Source organism: Anolis sagrei, chromosome Y (genome assembly GCF_037176765.1).
Source record: "Anolis sagrei isolate rAnoSag1 chromosome Y, rAnoSag1.mat, whole genome shotgun sequence".
Classification (NCBI taxonomy): Eukaryota; Metazoa; Chordata; class Lepidosauria; order Squamata; family Dactyloidae; genus Anolis; species Anolis sagrei.
Genome location: NC_090035.1, coordinates 9,609,696 through 9,628,074, shown reverse-complemented (window position 1 = coordinate 9,628,074; position 18,379 = coordinate 9,609,696).

Below are 18,379 nucleotides of genomic sequence, written 5' to 3'. Positions count from 1 at the left end.
GACCAAGAGAAAATGCTGGAAGGTTTGGTGGCTGCTGACCTTGAGTTTTGGAGTTGTAGTTCACCTACATCCAGAGACTCAAACAATGATGGATCTGGTCCAAACTTGGCATGAATTCTCAATATGCCCAAATGTGAACACTGGTGGAGTTTGGGGGAAATAGACCTTGGCATTTGGGAGTTGGAGTTGCTGGGGATTTATAGTTCACCTACAATCAAAGAGAATTCTGAACTCTACCAACAATGAAATTGAACCAAACTTGGCACACAGAACTCCTATGACCAAGAGAAAATACTGGAAGGATTCGGTGGGCATTGACCTTGAGTTTTGGAGTTGTAGTTCACCTACATCCAGAGACTCAAACAATGATGGATCTGGACCAAACTTGGCACGAATTCTCAATATGCCCAAATGTGAACACTGGTGGTGTTTGTAGTAGCTGGAATTTATAGTTCACCTTAATCAAAGAGCATTCTGAACCTCACCAACGATAGAATTGGGCCAAGCCCCACACAGAACCTCCATGACCAACAGAAAATGCTCCAGCAACCCCTCTGACACCCCTCATGACCCCCCCCCCCCAGGAGTCAGACCCCCCAGGTTGAGAAACACTGACCTAGAGGTTCCTTACAGTGAAAGTAACAATAAAATGCATGAATAATCAAATGTGCAGAAGTGAAACCTAGGCCAAGGGTACACATTTATAGTGCTATGATTACAAGGCTTGTCCCCTTGTAAGGCACCCTGAGTCCCCTTTGGAGAGATGGTGGTGGAAATAAAGTTGCTATATTATTATTATTTTATTAATAATATAATAACAACAATATTTTATTACACATATATTACTTACTTACTTACTTAATTACTTAGGTGATCCCTCGTTATCCGAGTAGGATTGTCCTCCAGGATCAGTGTACTGGCAGTGAGTATGTAGGTGACTGTGGTGCCCTATTCTTGACCTGCATGTTCTCCTGCAATGAGGGCATTAGTTTCCAGGTGGAAGGCGGTTTTGGTCAGGGTTGGCTTGACATGCCTTCCTCTTGGCATGTTTCTCCCTTACGCCATCCATTCCTGTCTCTTCAAATTCTGCAGCATTGCTGGTCACAGCTGACCTCCAGCTAGAGCGCTCAAGGGCCAGGGCTTCCCAGTTCCCAGTGCATATGCCAGAGTTTTTAAGGTTGGCTTTGAGCCCATCTTTCAACCTTTTTCCTGTCCACCAACATTCCGTTAGGAGTAGAGTATCTGCTTTGGGAGACAGTGGTTGGATTCGGACAATGTGGCTGGTTCAGCGGAGTTGATGGCAGAGGACCATCATTCAATGCTGGTGGTCTTTGCTTCTTCAAGCACACTGACATTTGTCCACTTGTCTTCCCAAGAGATTTGCAGGATTTTTCAGAGGCAACATTGATGGAATCATTCTAGGAGTTGCATATGACATCTGTAGATGGTCTACGCCTTGCAGGCATATAGCAGGGTTGGAAGGACAATGTATTTATGATCAAGCCCTTTGGTATCCCTATGGATGTCCTGGTCCTCAAACACTCTGTGTTTCATTCAGAAAAATGCTGCACTCGCAGAGCTTAGGCGGCATTGTATTTCATTGTCAATGTTGATTTTATTATTATTATTATTATTATTATTATTATTATTATTATTATTATTATTCCGCATTGACTGCCATGCTAATAACCTAGGAAGGCTTGGGATTTTGGCAGGAATATTTGGAATTCTAAGCCAGGTTCTGAAAATGACAAATGGGATGTTGCCACAGGAGTTAGAATGGGATCACAGGGCTATTCTATGTCTCCTTCCCACTCTCCCTCTTTTGTCCTTTCTTCAATCATGGCAAACTTTTTTTTATCATGTCAGGCAACCAAACAGTTGCATTACATTTTTGGCAGAACAAACAAACAAACAAACATATAAAAGACACAGAGTTTGCAAGCTTGGTAGTTGATTAAATGTCCTTTGACCAGTATCTGACCACTTGGAGTTGCCGCAAGGAGGTCCTCCATGGTGCATGTGGCAGGGCTCAGGTTGCATTGCAGCAGGTGGTCTGTGGTTTGCTCTTCTCCACACTCGCATGTCGTGGATTCCACTTTGTAGCCCCATTTCTTGAGGTTGGCTCTGCATCTCGTGGTGCCAGAGCGCAGTCTATTCGGGCCTTCCAAGTCGCCCATTTTTCTATGTGTCCAGGGGGGAGTCTCACATTGGGTATCAGCCATTGATTGACGTTCTGGGTTTGAGCCTGCCACTTTTGGACTCTCGCTTGCTGAGGTGTTCCAGCGAGTATCTGGAACACCTCAGCAAACTGAGCTCAAAGTGAAAATTAGTTTGTACCCTATCACCTCAACAAGTTAGAGAGCGAGGAAGAACAAAATTTTGCCCTTTCCAGTGGGGTGAGTCTAAAGCAAACAGCTGCTGCCTCTCCTCGCTTGCGTGTGCTCCCTCGGGAATACCTTTTGCCACCTTCAATCCCTACTTGTTTTGCCATATGTGTCCCAATGAGAGGTCAGAAGCTGTGCCATTGTCTTGAGCTGCCTACAGAACACACAGTTTGTGTCCCAAGGCTTGGTGACACACTTCAAAACCTCAGCTTTGTTGGCCTTGCCCTTCGAGAGGAAACGTGAGAGCAACATGTCTCACATTGCCAAGGTGCGAAGGGTTGTTTCAGGGGAAAAGGGACACGATTACAGAGCTGCCCTTTCAACGCCTGACACTTTACCCTTTTCAAACGAGAGGGAATGGGAACAAATGCTCGCCTTAAGGGCAGGATGGCAGGAAAGAGGAAGAGGAGGAGGAGGAAGAAGAGGAGAAAAACAGGGTACGGAAAGAGCCAATTTAGCTCCCAGACAAGCAAGGCACTGTTCAAAAAAACCCTTGTTATGCGGCAAAAACGACGAAGCAAATGCCAGCGGAGAGACCGGACCCTTCCAGGTCAAGGTACATCTTGTCCCTGCCAAGGAAAGACCCAGATGGGCCTTCGTTTCGTAAGGAGCAAGACTGGCGGCAGCGGAGGAAAAACAAGAAATGGAAATGGGGGGAAAGAGCTGCAAATGTAAAAGATTAGAACTGAGAGAAGAGTCTAAATCAGGGTGGTTTGGGCTGTGAAAAGAGTCCAAATCAGGGTGGGAATTGTCAGGCTCCCCAAATGTTATGCATGAGTCAATGTGGTGCTGGAGTCGTGAGATTTGGGCTACAATAAATCAACAGGGCTCAACAATCTGTTCCCAAATGAAACAATCAGAGACAGCTAATCACCTCCCAACAAAGGATTCCCCCAGGCAGTAAGAAACCACGCCTTGGAAACTGCTAGGCCATTAAATGCTTCGCATATTAGAATCATAGAATCAAAGAGTTGGAAGAGACCTCATGGGCCATCCAGTCCAACCCCCTGCCAAGAAGCAGGAATATTGCATTCAAATCACCCCTGACAGATGGCCATCCAGCCTCTGTTTCAAAGCTTCCAAAGAAGGAGCCTCCACCACACTCCGGGGCAGAGAGTTCCACTGCTGAACGGCTCTCACAGTCAGGAAGTTTTTCCTCATGTTCAGATGGAATCTCCTCTCTTGTAGTTTGAAGCCATTGTTCTGCGTCCTAGTCTCCAAGGAAGCAATCTGTTCCCAAATGAATCAATCAGAGATAGCTAATCACCTCCCAACAAAGGATTCCCCCAGGCAGTAAGAAACCACACCTTGGAAACTGCTAGGCCATTAAATGCTTATCAAAGTGGCCAATTGAAACGTTCACACATGTTGGTTGTGAGAGTGGTCCAGCATTTCTGTGTTCTCAAATAATATCCTGTGCCCAGGTTGGTTCACCAAGTGTTCTTCTATGGCTGACCTCTTTGGTTGAAGTAGTCTTCAATCAAAGTGGCGAACTGGTTTTTAGGTCTTCTTCTGAGTGTGCTCAGACAACGTTATCATTCGCATATTAGAATCATAGAATCAAAGAGTTGGAAGAGACCTCATGGGCCATCCAGTCCAACCCCATTCTGCCAAGAAGCAGGAATATTGCATTCAAATCACCCCTGACAGATGGCCATCCAGCCTCTGTTTAAAAGCTTCTGAAGAAGGAGCCTCCACCACACTCCGGGGCAGAGAGTTCCACTGCTGAACGGCTCTCACAGTCAGGAAGTTCTTCCTCATGTTCAGATGGAATCTCCTCTCTTGTAGTTTGAAGCCATTGTTTCGTGTCCTAATCTCCATGGAAGCAGAAAACAAGCTTGCTCCCTCCTCCCTGTGGCTTCCTCGCACGTATTTATACATGGCTATCATATCTCCTCTCATCCTTCTCTTCTTCAGGGTAAACATGCCCAGCTCCTTAAGCCGCTCCTCAAAGGGCTTGTTCTCCAGACCCTTCCTTGATCATTTTAGTCACCCTCCTCTGGACACATTCCAGCTTGTCAATATCTCTCTTGAATTGTGGTGCCCAGAATTGGACACAATATTCCAGGTGTGGTCTAATCAAGGCAGAATAGAGGAGGAGCATTACTTCCCTAGATCTAGACACTAGGCTCCTATTGATGCAGGCCATTGGCTTTTTTGCTGCCACTTCACATTGCTGGCTCATGTTATTGGCGTTCTATAAAAGATGTTGTTGTGACCTTGGTTTTGGCTTTCAGTCTGCTGAGGTTAAATAGCTCAAATAAAAACCACAGAATCATAAGAGTTGGAAGAGATCCTAAGGGCCATTCTGTCCAACCTCTTCTGCGAGGCAGGAACATACCATGAAAGCACTCCCAATAGCTGCAAGGCTATTCAATGCTATTCAAGGTGGTCAGTTGCAACATTCACACCTACCTCCAACAGACAAGAGTTCTTTCTCCCACCCTGGATATTATTCCACAGATATATAAATCCCATTTTCTTTGTTTCCAATAGATCTCACAACCTCTGAGGATTCCTGCCATAGATGTGGGCAAAATGTCAGGAGAGAATGCTTCTGGAACAGCCTGAAAAACCTACAGCAACCCTGTGACTCTGGTCATGAAAGCCTTCGACAATACATTGTTCCCAAATTGCCACCAAAGATATATGAGAGTGTATTTTGCTGTCCTCTGACGTTGCACTCCTAAACTGTTGAACTACAACTCTCATCATCCCCAAGGAGCCCCCGGTGGCGCAATGGGTTAAATCCTTGTGTTGGCTGAACCGCTTACCAAAAGGTCACCAGTTCGAATTTGGGAAGTGGGGTGAGCTTCCATCTGTCAGCTCCAGCTTCTCATGCAGGGACATGAGAGAAGCCTCCCACAGGATGGTAAAAATATCTGAGCATACCCTAGGTAACATCCTTGCAGACGGCCAATTATCTCACACCAGAAGCAACTTGCAGTTTCTCAAGTTGCTCCTGACACAAAAAAAGAAATCCTCCCCAAACCTCACACAAACACATGCCAGCTGTGCTGGATGGGGAGAATAAAACCTGTTTTCCAACACATCCAAAAGCTACCGGGTTAGTGAAGGATGCATTACAAGTCAATATTACATTACAAACACTGTGTTGGAAAATAAAATGTAAATATGTACTGATATATTACATTCATAACTTCTTCGAAAGCCAGCATCGCGCCAGATTTGGCGTACCTGAAGGATGATGTACTCGGCATCTCCATAGCAACATTTTGCAATGGGAAAACCCATATTTAAAAAATATTCACACTAAAGCTCAAAGTTGCTAGCTTTTGAGAAGACACTTGTATCAAGACAAATGGATCAAATAGGAATATGGTTGGATTGGATTGAGTTAGGCCAGGATAGCTCACCAGCTTCTTCCATTGGAAGGACAGGAGCAGGTTTCAAAACGATCTTGACAGATTAGAGAGATGATGGGCCAAAACTAACAAAATGAAGTTCAACAGTGACAAATGCAAGATACTCCACTTTGGCAGGAAAAACGAAATGCAAAGATACAGAATGGGGGATGCCTGGCTCGAGAGCAGTACGTGTGAAAAAGATCTTGGAGTCCTCGTGGACAAGTTAAACATGAGCCAACAATGTGATGTGGCGGCAAAAAAAGCCAATGGGATTTTGGCCTGCATCAATAGGAGCATAGTGTCTAGATCTAGGGAAGTCACGCTACCCCTCTATTCCACTTTGGTTAGACCACATCTGGAATATTGTGTCCAATTCTGGGCACCACAATTGAAGAGAGATATTGACAAGCTGGAATGTGTCCAGAGGAGGGCGACTAAAATGATCAAGGGTCTGGAGAACAAGCCCTATGAGGAGCGGCTTAAGGAGCTGGGCATGTTTAGCCTGAAGAAGAGAAGGCTGAGAGGGGATATGATAGCCATGTATAAATATGTGAGAGGAAACCACAGGGAGGAGGGAGCAAGCTTGTTTTCTGCTTCCATGGAGACTAGGACGCGGAACAATGGCTTCAAACTACAAGAGAGGAGATTCCATCTGAACATGAGGAAGAACTTCCTGACTGTGAGGGCCGTTCAGCAGTGGAACTCTCTGCCCCGGAGTGTGGTGGAGGCTCCTTCTTTGGAAGCTTTTAAACAGAGGCTGGATGGCCATCTGTCAGGGGTGATTTGAATGCAATAGTCCTGCTTCTTGGCAGAATGGGGTTGGACTGGATGGCCCATGAGGTCTCTTCCAACTCTTTGATTCTATAATTCTATGATTCTATGATTCTAAGGAGATGCATCTAAAGGGGGAAAACAGGTTATTGGAGTCACAACTTCCAGGTCGTCACCTGGTTTGCTTGAGAATATCTATCTGCCCAGAAAGTTCAGACTTCCCTCCTCTCCAAAAAGAGAGAAGCAGAAGAGTGCCAAGAACAAAGGCATGAAAGGACGGCCAAACCTTTTCCTCCTTCCACTGAATCCACGCCGTCTTCCCCTTTGAGATCTGGCTTGCCTTTGATCCACAAAGAAGCCACAAGCTCTATGTGGAAGTTCAGATATCCCTTCAAAGAAAAGTGTGTGCCCCAAAAGTTTCAGTGTTGTGACAGGCAACCATGACAGCAAAGACCAACGTAACATCTTCCTGAGGCTGAAGTGCCTGCCGAAGAGAACAAACCATCCACAAAGTCTCTTGAACATCCTCAGCAAACAAATAAGATTTTTAGAAACCTGCAGTCTGTGACTCCAACAGTTTTACTATGAAAAAAAACAACCCTATGGATAATAGTACAGTGAAAGCATGCCATAGAATCACACTTGAGGACCAAGACATTGCATAGAGCAGTGGTTCCCAACCTTTTCTTGACCAGGGACCGCTTTGACGAGGGACCGCTTTCCAACATTAGCACCAAAAGGGTTACGAATCAGTTTTCGGTCAACTTTAGATTCAGTTTGGTTATTTGGGGCACTGATTCAGAAAATTGCATTGGATAGACAACATCAGCTCTAGTTTCTGATACAGAACATATGCCATCCAGTAGTTGCCATCTGCTCGCCCACAGAAAACTATATTTAATCAGCTTCGGCACTATAACAGGGTTTATTTGTCGTGTCAGGACAACCAGTCAATTGTATTACATTTCTAACAGAACAAAACAAACAGACAGACAAAATACAGAATTTGCTAGTTTGGTAGTTGATTAAATGTCCTTTGACCAGTATCTGGCCACTTGGAGTGCCACAAGGAGGTCCTCCATTGTACATGTGGCAGGGCTCAGGTTGCATTGCAGCAGGTGGTCAGTGGTTTGCTCCTCTCCACACTCGCATGTCGTGGATTCCACTTTGTGGCCCCATTTCTTGAGGTTGGCTCTGCATCTCGTGGTGCCAGAGTGCAGTCTGTTCAGCGCCTTCCAAGTCGCCCAGTCTTCTGAGTGCCCAGGGGGGAGTCTCTCATCTGGTATCACCCACGGATTGAGGTGCTGGGTTTGAGCCTGCCACTTTTGGACTCTCACTTGCTGAGTGTCTCTGTAGATTTTAAAAAACTATTTCTTGATTTAAGTAGTTGACGTGCTGGCTGATACCCAAACAAGGGATGAGCTGGAGATTGTCTCTGCCTTGGTCCTTTCACTATTGGCTGTTACTTCTCGGCAGATGTCAGGTGGTGCAATACCGGCTAAGCAGTGTAATTTCTCCAGTGGTGTAGGGCGCAGACACCCCGTGATAATGCGGCATGTCTCATTAAGAGCCACATCTACTGTTTTAGCATGGTGAGATGTGTTCCACACTGGGCATGCGTACTCAACAGCAGAGTAGCATAGCGCTTCTTGGCAGGGGGTTAGACTGGATGGCCCATGAGGTGACTTCCAACTCTTTGATTCTATTATTCTAAGGGCAGATGTCTTCACTGTATCTGGTTGTGATCCCCAGGTTGTGCCAGTCAGCTTTCGTATGATATTGTTTCTAGCACCCGCTTTTTGCTTGATGCTCAGGCAGTGCTTTTTGTAGGTAAGAGCACAGTCCAGAGTGACTCCCAGGTATTTGGGTGCGCTGCAATGCTCCAGTGGGATTCCTTCCCAGGTGATCCTCAGAGCTCGGGATGCTTGTCTGCTCTTAAGGTGAAAGGCGCATGTCTGTGTTTTAGATGGATTAGGGATCAGTTGGTTTTCCCTGTAATAGGCAGTAAGAGCACCTAGAGCTTCGGAGAGCTTCTGTTCTACCATCTCAAAGCTCCCTGCTTGAGCAGTAATGGCACGATCATCAGCATAGATGAAACTCTCTGTCCCTTCTGGCAGTGGCTGGTCATTTGTGTAGATGTTGAACATGGATGGAGCAAGCACGCTCCCCTGAGGCAGGCCATTCTTCTGTTTCCGCCATCTGCTTCTCTGGCCCTGGAACTCAACAAAGAAGCTCCTGTTTTGTAGCAGGTTTCCTATGAGGCGGGTGAGGTGGTAGTCCTTTGTGATATTATACATTTTTCTCAGGAGGAGGCGGTGGTTCACAGTATCATAAGCCGCTGACAGGTCTATGAAGACAGCTCCTGTGATCTGCTGCCTTTCAAAGCCATCTTCTATGTGCTGAGTCAGGTTCAGCATTTGCGATGTGCAGCTTTCACCTTTCCTGAAGCCAGCTTGCTGTGGAATCAGACAGGGGTCTATATTTTCCATAATTCTATGCAAAATAAGTCTCTCCTGAACTTTGTAGAGGTTCTGGAGTGAGAATATAACAGGGCTTTGAGTGACTAGTCGCTCCAATGGTGTAGTAACGGTGAAGCTGAGGAGCATATTTTAGTTCTTGCGAACCACCGATGGCCCACGGACCACAGGTTGGGAACCACTGGGATAGAGAGTACATATCTCTGGCATTTCTGGGCCCTCCAACACAATTCTAACTGAACAGCATCTTTGGGCAAGGGGGAGGTATGGCTGGGGAGGTGGGAGAGGGGACCGCCAGGCACTGTGCTTTGGTACCTTGCAAGCTTGGTTCTCATCTGCCTCCTTGCCCAAACTGTATTTACACTGCCAGTGACGGATGGAGCCAGCCTCCAGTGCCCCCCACATTGTTCACTGTTCGCTTTCCCAGTCTGGCCCCCTCTCTCTCCAAAAGCCGGGAGGCACTGGGCAGCTGTCCAAGCGGCGATAAAAATGAAAGTATTTTGTGTTTGTTTTACTTAAGAAATAAACAACTCTCCATATCTGCTGAGCCAGCAATTTCATAAATGCCGCAGAGCAAGAGTTTAACCTCAGCTGTTTTCTGGGCGAGTTTTCCTTCGGCTGCAGCACGGAAAGCCATGACAGAGGTGCAAGATTGCCCGAAGGCAGGAAAGGGCCCAGGCCGCAAGGTCGGCCCTTTCTGTCTGAGGCTTTGCTTTAACAAAGATGTCAAGGTGCAAACAATATGCCGAGGCCAGGTGTCATTTCAGCCAAAAGACCAGATTCCAAGGCTTTGCTTCTTTCTTTCACATCAGCAAACTCCCAAATCCAAAGCAAGAAATAATGTAGGAGCCAAGAAATTGAATTTTTTGGGGGGATAGCAATGGGGAGCACAAAAGAATGACACTGCCCTCAAAACACCCATCCAAAAACATATAAGTCAGTGTTTCTCAACCTGGGGTTGGGACCCCCTGGGGGGGAGGTGTCACGAGGGGGTGTCAGAGGGTCACCAAATACCATCAGAAAACACAGTATTTTATGTTGGTCGTGGGGGTTTTGTGTGGGAAGTTTGGTCCAAATCTATCATTAGTGGAGTTCAGCATGCTCTTTGATTGAAGGTGAACTATAAATCCCAGCAACTACAACTCCCAAATGTCAAGGTCTATTTTCCCCAAACTCTACCAGTGTTCACATTTGGGCATACTGAGGATTCATGCCAAGTTTGGTCCAGATCCATCATAGTTTGAGTCCACAGTGCTCTCTGGATGGAGGTGAACTACAACTCCAAAACTCAAGATCAGTGCCCATCAAACCCTTCCAGTATTTTCTGTTTGTCATGGGAGAACTGTGTGCCAAATTTGGTTCAATTCCATCATTGATGGAGATCAGAATACTCTTTGATACACCAGTATTCAAATTTGAGAGTATCGTATATTTGTGCCAAATCCACTTATATCCCCATACGAAAAAAGGGAAATGCGAAAGACTGCTCAAACTTCCGTACAGTGGCCCTTATTTCTCATGCCAGTAAGGTAATGCTCAAGATCCTGCAAGGAAGACTCCAGCAATACATGGAGCGAGAGTTGCCAGATGGACAAGCTGGGTTCAGAAAAGGCAGAGGAACGAGAGACCAGATTGCCAATATCCGGATGCTGGATAATGGAGAAAGGCAGGGAGTTTCAGAAAAACATTTATTTCTATTTTATTGCCTATTCGAAAGCCTTTAACTGTGTGGATCATAATAAATTGTAGCAAGTTCTTGGTGGTATGGGCATACCAAGCCACCTTGGCTCTCTCCTGAAGAATCTGCATAAGGATCAAGTAGCAACACTAAGAACTGACCGTGGAAGAACAGACTGGTTCAAGATTGGGAAAGGCGAATGGCAGGGTTGTATACTCTCACCCAACCTATTCAACTTTTATGCAGAACACATCATGCAACGTGCGGGGCCTGACGAATGCAAGGCTGGGGTGAAAATTACTGGAAGAAACATTAACAACCTTAGATATGCAGATGACACTACTTTGATGGCCAAAAGGAGGAGCTGAGGAGCCTTTTAACCAAGGTGGAAGAAGAAAGCGCAAAAGCTGGGTTGCAGCTAAACATAAAAAACCCCAAAGATTCTGATAACTGGACTGATTGACAATTGGCAAATAGAGGGAGAAAATGGAGGCCATGACAGACTTTGTATTTCTAGGTACTGGAGACGCAGAGTGCAGCCAGGAAATCAGGAGACACTTCCTTCTTGCAAGGAGAGCAAGGACCAATCTTGATAAAACAGCGAAGAGTACAGACATCACACTGGCAACAAACATCCACACAGTTAAAGCCATGGTATTCCCCGTAGTAACCCACGGATGTGAGAGCTGGACCATAAGGAAGGCTGAGCGAAGGAAGATAGATGTTTTTGAACTGTGGTGTTGGAGGAAAATTCTGAGAGTGCCTTGGACAGCAAGAAGATCCAACCAGTCCATACTTCAAGAAATAAAACCTGACTGCTCATTGGAGGGAAGGATAGTAGAGACAAAGTACTTTGTCCACAAAATGAGAAGACAGGAAAGCTTAGAGAAGACAATGATGCTGGGGAAAATGGAAGGAAAAAGGAAGAGGGGCCGACTAAGGACAAGATGATGGATGGTATCCTTGAAGTGACTGGATTGACCTTGAAGAAGCTGGGGGTGGTGAAGGCCGACAGGGAGCTCCTGCCTGGGCTGGTCCAGGAGGTCACGAGGTCGGAAGCGACTGAACGAATAAACAACAACAAATTTCCAACAATAACTAAATGCAAATTTTGCATAGAGTAAGTCTGAAAGTTTTCATCAATACCGGAAAGCCCCACCAGGATTTTCAGGCACTCCAGAAACACATTATTCAACCATTTTTCAAATATTGTTTCCATCCCTACCCCACTCCATGCTGTCTCGCTGGGAAGCATTGAAATACGAAGGAATCCTGCTGTTGTTGATATACAATTATATCTGTCATTGTTTTTGTACAGGGACAGAATGTCTGCAGTCACAGAAAGAAAATGATATCAAGTGCATACTTGCCTGTTTTACCTGTCTTTCTACAAGGAATTCACGGCATCCCGCAACGCTATATTAAAGTGGCAGGGTAATAAGATCAAGACGCAAATTAATATTAAACACGTATCGATGCAGATAGAAACAAAAGGCATGTGTAAGTAACAGCAAAGCAGAGCTTGTGGAGGTAGCACAAAAGAGCCTGAGATTCTTTGCCCATTCTTGCCCACTTTAATTCCTTCTCGGCGTCTCCTTTGTCTCTCGTACTAGATGATAACCTGTCTGGGCAAGGAACGGATGTTTTTCAACTCATTCTTTTAAAAAGTAAACACCACTGCATAATACTTTAAAAGTATGGGATCATTTTGTGGATGGGAATGAATGCAAGAGCCAATACTCAATGGTCCACCTCAGGCATGGGTCAACTTGGGCCCTTCAGGGGTTTTGGATCTAGAATCATAGAATCATAGAATCAAAGAGTTGGAAGAGACCTCCTGGGCCATCCAGTCCAACCCCATTCTGCCAAGAAGCAGGAATATTGCATTCAAATCACCCCTGACAGATGGCCATCCAGCCTCTGTTTAAAAGCTTCCAAAGAAGGAGCCTCCACCGCACTCCGGGGCAGAGAGTTCCACTGCTGAACGGCTCTCACAGTCAGGAAGTTCTTCCTCATGTTCAGATGGAATCTCCTCTCTTGTAGTTTGAAGCCATTGTTCAACTCTCACAATTCCTAACAGTCTTGGGTCCCTTCCTTTTCCCCCTCAGCCGCTTAAGCTTTGGATATATGAGATGATGTGACTCAATGGAAAAGAAAATAACACCCTTTAGGAAAAGAGGAGATTGAATTCCATTCAGGAGTTTGCAAGATTCATAGAATCATAAAGTTGAGACCTCGTGGGCCACCCAGTCCAACCCCATTCTGCCAAGAAGCAGGAAAATCACACTCGAAGCACCCCCGACAGATGGACATCTAGCCTCTGTTTAAAAAGCCTCCAAAGAAGGAGCCTCCACCACATACTGGGGAAGAGAGTTCCACTGCTGAACAGCTCTCTCACACACAGAAAGTTCTTCCTCATGTTCAGGTGGAATCATCTTTCCTGTCCTTTGAAGCCATTGCTTCATTTGATCCTAGTCTCCAGGGCAGAAGAAAACATGTTTGCTCCCTCCTCCCTATGACTTCCCCTCACCTCTTGATTTTTTTTTAAGTCATGTCAGGAGTGACTGCAAGTTGCTTCTGGTGTGAGAGAACTGACCGTCTGCAAGGATGTTGCCCAGGGGATTCCCGGATGTTTTGATGTGTTACCACCTTGTGGGAGGCTTCTCTTATGTCCTCTGATTGCGGGAGCGCATCTGCACTCTCCCTGGATTCAAACCTGTGACCTGGTGGTGTTCAGTCCTGCCGACACAGGGGTTTTACCCACCTTGCCACTGGGGGCTCCTCTAGATACATGGCCCTCATCATGTCTCCTCTCAGCCTTCTCTTCCAAAGGCTAAACATGCCCAGCTCTTTAAGCCACTCCTCACAGGGCTTGTTCTCCAGACCCTTGACCAGACTTGACCAGGATTCATGGAGGTGTCTCATTCATAGGTTTTCCATAAGTCCCAAGTCCACCTGATGGCAAACAGCAACTCTTCTTTCCCATTCCCTTTTTCAAAACCTTTCCCTATAATTCCTCTTTTAAACTCAAACGTGACTTCCTTGGCCATCTTTTACATCCAAATCCACCGTGATTGTGGAGTTCAGCAAAGAGCAACACAAGAAGATTAAAATACTAGTAAATGCAAAGGTAAAGGTTTTCCCCTGATATTAAATCTGGTAGTGTCCGACTCTGGGATTTGGTGTTCATCTCCATTTCTAAGCCAAAGAGCCAGCGTTGTCCATAGACACCTCTAAGGTCATGCAGCCGGCATGACTGCATGGAGTGCCATTACCTTCCTGCCAAAGTAGTACCTATTGATCTACTCACATTTGAATGTTTTTGAATTACTAGGTTGGCAGAAGTTGGGGCTAACAGTGAGAGCTCACCCTGCTCCCCGGATTCAAACCACTGACCTTTCAGTCAGCAAGTTCAGCAACTCAGTGGTTTAACCCACTGCGCCACCAGGGGCTCCATAATAAATAAATAATAATATTTATTGTATTGGGTTGTTGTAGGTTTTTCCGGGCTATATGGCCATGTTCTGGAGGCAATTTTTCTCCTGACGTTTCGCCTGCATCTATGGCAAGCATCCTCAGAGGCAGTGAGGTTTTCAGAGGAAAAATTGCCTCCAGAACATGGCCATATAGCCCGGAAAAACCTACAACAACCCAGTGATCCTGGCCATGAAAGCCTTCGACAATACATTTATTGTATTGTTGAAGGCTTTCATGGCTGGAATCACTGGGTTGTTGTAGGTTTTTCAGGCTACATGGCCATGTTCTAGAAGCATTGTCTCCTGACATTTCGCCTGCATCTATGGCAAGCATCCTCAGAGGTTGTGAGACATGCTTCTGGAACATTGACATATAGCCTGAAAAACCTACAACAACCCAAAAATATTTATTTTATTAAATATTTTTTTTAAAAAAAACTAACAACCTCGACTATGATCTTTAATATAGCATAGATTACAATAATGGATGTCTCAGTTCAAACTCGTGGACAGCAAGTTAAACATGAGCCAACAATGTGATGTGGCGGCAAAAAAAGCCAATGGGATTTTGGCCTGCATCAATAGGAGCATAGTGTCTAGATCTAAGGAAGTCATGCTCCCCATGCTCTATTCTGCTTTGGTTAGACCACATCTGGAATATTGTGTCCAATTCTGGGCACCACAATTCAAGAGAGATATTGACAAGCTGGAATGTGTCCAGAGGAGGGCGACTAAAATGATCAAGGGTCTGGAGAACAAGCCCTATGAGGAGCGGCTTAAGGAGCTGGGCATGTTTAGCCTGAAGAAGAGAAGGCTGAGAGGAGATATGATAGCCATGTATAAATATGTGAGAAGAAGCCACAGGGAAGAGGAGGGAGCAAGCTTGTTCTCTGCTTCCTTGGAGACTAGGACGCGGAACAATGGCTTCAAACTACAAAAGAGGAGATTCCATCTGAACACGAGGAAGAACTTCCTGACTGTGAGAGCCGTTCAGCAGTGGAACTCTCTGCCCCGGAGTGTGGTGGAGGCTCCTTCTTTGGAAGCTTTTAAACAGAGGCTGGATGGCCATCTGTCAGGGGTGATTTGAATGCAATATTCCTGCTTCTTGGCAGAATGGGGTTGGACTGGATGGCCCAAGAGGTCTCTTCCAACTCTTTGATTCTATGATTCTATGATTCTATGAAACCCAGGAAGATATAACAGCCTTTCCCGCCGCATGCAAAACGTTGCCGAGACATGCCTCCCTCATCTATATGTATGTTCTCCTATGTGGTTAAGTGAGAAGTGCGGCACTGTATTATTTTCCAGATACAAAAACAAATAGTTTTGGCAATCCTCAATGCGCACCGACTTGAATTATTCAGACTTTTGCTGTGAAGGCTGTCTCTTAGAAAACAGCAAAAACAAACAAATCAATCCCCTCTTTTCCTCTTGCTAGTAAAACATAAAATAATATGATGGAAATGGATGCTACAACTTCCCCAGCACTTTGGGAAAGGGGAAGAGAAGGCGTGCCACATTCGTAACCTACGTTTTCTCACCTGGGAACAAAGATTACCTTCTGATCCTCTGTTTGGTCTCCCTGAATTCTGCCTTGCTTTCCAAGGCGGCTGGCATTGCCGGGATGCCCAGAGTTAAGCAACTCTCCCTATGCAAATGAGAGTTAATTAATCCTTCTCATCAGCCGCAAATACACCTTCTGAACCCGATTAACATCATGAATATGCAAATCGCACCTTTTCAAGGATCCGGCGTCAAGCTTGATTGTTTGGGTTCTAGTTAGCAGCCTGTAAACCTAGGTGCAAAATTTAATTTCCATTTTAAGTTTCATATATATATATATATATCGGTTGGTAATTAAGTTAATTACAGTTGTTACACTGGGAGAGGAGACAAACAAGAAGGACAAGATCATTCATTATGCTTAATGCCGGCAAGGGAGCCCACGGCTAGGTTTTGCGTCTGTCTGGCATCAGGCAATTACACCGTGGTGCATTTCCCCAAAGTGGAAACCCATTCTGAATCTTTGGTCCAGTAGACTGAGCAGTCAAAGCCTTCTCCAACTCTGAGTACAAAATTACTACACTGTGGCCTCGAAACCTCAAGGCAACAAGAACTAATGGTCTCGAGAAACTCTTATAGTGGGTTGTTGTAGGTTTTTTCGGACTATCTGGCCATGTTCTAGAGGCATTTTCTCCTGACGTTTCGCCTGCATCTATGGCAAGCATCCTCAGAGGTAGTGAGGTCTGTTGGAACTAGGAAAATTGGGTTTATATATCTGTGGAATGACCAGGGTGGGACAAAGAACTCTTGTCTCTTGTAGTGCCGAGGCAACAAGCATGTTGGGAGGGGAGAGGCTGACTACTCACAAAATATTACTACTACCACATCAGCTCTAGATTATTAAATATGGTTTTCTGTGGGTGAGCAGATGGCAACTACTGGATGACATATGTTCTGTATCAGGAACTAGAGTTGATGTGGTCTATCCAATGCAATTTTCTGAATCTGCACCCCAAGTAATCAAACCGAATCTAAAGTTGACTAAAACTTGATTTGTAAGCCTTTAGGTACTAATGTTGGAGAGTGGTCCCTAGTCAAAATGGTCTCTGGTCCAAGTGGATCCTGGTCCAAGTGGTCCCAGGTCAACATGATCCCTGGTCAAAGTGGTCCCTGGTCAAGTCGTCCCTGGTCTAAGTGATCCCTGTTCAAGTGGTCACTGGTCAAAGTGGTCCCAGGTTAATTTGATCCCTGGTCAAAGTGGTCCCTGGTAAAGTCGTCCCTGGTCTAAGTGATCCCAGGTCAAAGTGATCCCTGTACAAGTGGTCACTGGTTAAAGTGGTCCCAGGTCAACGTGATCCCAGGTCAAAGTGATCCCTGTTCAAGTGGTCACTGGTCAAGTGGTCCCTAGTTAAAGTGGTCCTTGGTCAAAGTGGTCCCTAGTCAAAGTAGTCCCTGGTCAAAGTGATCCCTGTTCAAGTGGTCACTGTTCAAGTGGTCACTGGTCAAGTTGTCTCTGGTCAAGGTGGTCCCTGGTCTAGTGGTCCTTAGTCAAAGTAGTCCCTGGTCAAAGTGATCCCTGTTCAAGTGGTCACTGGTCAAGTTGTCTCTGGTCAACGTGGTCCCTGGTCAAGTGGTCCCTAGTCAAAGTGGTCTATGGTCAAAGTACTCCCTGGTCAAAGTGATCCCTGTTCAAGTGGTCACTGGTCAAGTTGTCTCTGGTCAAGTGGTCCCTAGTCAAAGTGGTCCTTGGTCAAAGTAGCCACTGGTCACATTGGTCCCTAGTCGAAGTGGTCCCTAGTTGAAGTTGTCCTTAGTCAAAGTAGTCCCTGGACAAAGTGATCCCTGTTCAAGTGGTCACTGGTCAAGTGGCCTCTGGTCAAGGTGGTTCCTGGTCAAGTGTTCTCTGGTCTATTAAAGTTTGGGAACCACTGCACTAGAGCAGAAATGTTAGTCCCATGCTTAAGGATTTACAGAGGATCCCTGATAAGCTAGCTTTCCCAGATAATATAACATTCCAACATGAAATCCCATGTTCAAACATGTTAGTACCACTTTTAAGGATTTATCACAGGATCCCTGATAAGCTAGCTCTCCTCATAGGCTAGCTTTTCTTGATAGTCTAGCGTTCCAGCAGGAGATCTTTTGCAGAGTAGATTAAAATGTTCAAACATTTAAATCTCATACCGAGGACCGAGATGCGTCTTTCTCTCCCTGCTCAATCATGCAGTTCAATAGTAGCCAATCTCATTTGCAACTACTTTGCCTAAACAGCCAATTTTCCACTCGTGCTAAATGCTGAGCCAGTCCTGGGCCTGTCGATAGTTTCTTCCAAGGGACGGCTGCTGGCCCTCAAAATCTTAGGTTGCATATTACAAAACACCGAAATCTATTTCTTTCTATATTCAGGAAACACTGTTCACGACATCAAGTAACCAAACGCGAATTCTCATAAATCATTCACTGCGATTAAGTTAAGTGCTACACCGTGCAAAGCTTGGGAATACAGAGCTGTTTTTGTTGTTGTTTACTTGCTTGTTTGTCCTCAACTACAGCTTCTACAATTCCTCAACCATCATGACCACTGAGGATTAATCAGAACCATCCAAAATTGGAAAAGCATAAGACAACCAGAATAGATTTTCAAAGAACTTTTAACTGGGCTAAGCACTGAACTGCTGAACTTACTGACCGAAAGGACACAGGTTCAAATCCAGGGAGC